The sequence below is a fragment of the Gossypium raimondii genome, chromosome 1, assembly GCF_025698545.1.
Source record: "Gossypium raimondii isolate GPD5lz chromosome 1, ASM2569854v1, whole genome shotgun sequence".
NCBI lineage: Eukaryota > Viridiplantae > Streptophyta > Magnoliopsida > Malvales > Malvaceae > Gossypium > Gossypium raimondii.
In genome coordinates, this window is record NC_068565.1 from 35,625,393 (window position 1) to 35,626,669 (window position 1,277).

At 34.9% G+C, this 1,277-nt stretch overlaps 1 non-coding gene across 1 annotated transcript; it reads right to left on the reverse strand.

Moving 5' to 3' along the window:
• Positions 1 to 944: 944 nt before the first annotated feature.
• LOC128032761 (small nucleolar RNA R71) lies at positions 945 to 1,051 on the reverse strand. Its single transcript, XR_008189074.1, has one exon. It is a non-coding gene; the product is annotated as a small nucleolar RNA R71 (small nucleolar RNA).
• Positions 1,052 to 1,277: the final 226 nt, after the last annotated feature.

The following is a 1,277-nucleotide window of genomic DNA, read 5'->3' on the forward strand; positions in this document are numbered from 1 at the left end:
ATTGTCTATCTCATTGGTTAATATTTGATTATTTTCTTGATTCTTTCTCTGTTACGTTCTTAGTTAAATTAGTTTAGTAAATTTAAATTAAAACACACCACTCCAAATTGTTAGCTAAATAATAGAAAAACTGTAATTACTAATACATTTAGTCCTTGTGGATAGATATTCTCTACTCACCATAGCTATACTATTGTTCGATAGGTATGCTTGCCTTTGTTGTATTTATAGTTAGTTTAGTGACCATCAAGTTTTTGGCTCCGTTGCCAGGGACTAAAATATTAAGACCACTTTATTTTTATTAATTTAGCCATTTTTTATTTTATTTTATTATTTATTTTGTTTTTAGTTAATTTTTACATTCTAAATTTTATTTTATTTGCTTCTGGTAAGTTCCTTTAGTTTATGACTAGAAGAAGCTCGTCGAGACCATTATTGTTTGATAGTGAAATTAAAAGTACAGCTCGTAGAAATCGTAGAGAAGTAAGGCAAGCGGACATTGTTATTACTGAGGAGTGGGTGGTAACCAGAATAATGAGCTACCTCCTGTAGTTGCTGCAAACCTAGATCCTGTTCCTCGTACTATGTACGATCATGCCAAGCCTACTCTGACTGGGGCTGAATCTAGTATTCCGAGACCCACCATTGCTGCAAATAATTTCGAATTGAATTCGAACACTATTCAGATGGTACAACAATTTGTTCAGTTCGATGGTTTGCAAGTTGAAGATTCAAATACTCAATTGGCCAATTTCCTGGAAATCTGTGATGCTTTCAAGATTAATGGCACCATTGACGACTCCATTCATTTATGATTATTGCCTTTCTCGTTGAGGAACAAATTTAAGTAGTGGTTTAAATCTTTACCACGAGGTTCCATCACCACATAGGATTAAATAACTGAAATGTTCCATCTGAAGTACTTCCCCCCGGCTAAGGCAGCCAAGTTGGGGAACTACATCTCTTCTTTTGTGCAGATCGATTTAGAGACTTTATATGGTGCATGGGAGAGATACAAGGATTTATTGAGAATGTGCCCTCACCATGGGTTACCTCTATGGTTACAAGTTCAAACCTTCTATAATGGTTTGAACCCTTCAACAAGGTAGTTGATTGACGCAGCAACTGGTGGCACACTGAATAATAAAACACTCGAAACAACTTTATAATTTATTGAGGAGATGACACTGAATAATTATCAGTTGCAAGTCATGAGGACAAAACAGATTAAAGCAACCGGTGTCTTTAATTTAGATGAAGTCACCATGTTATCAAAT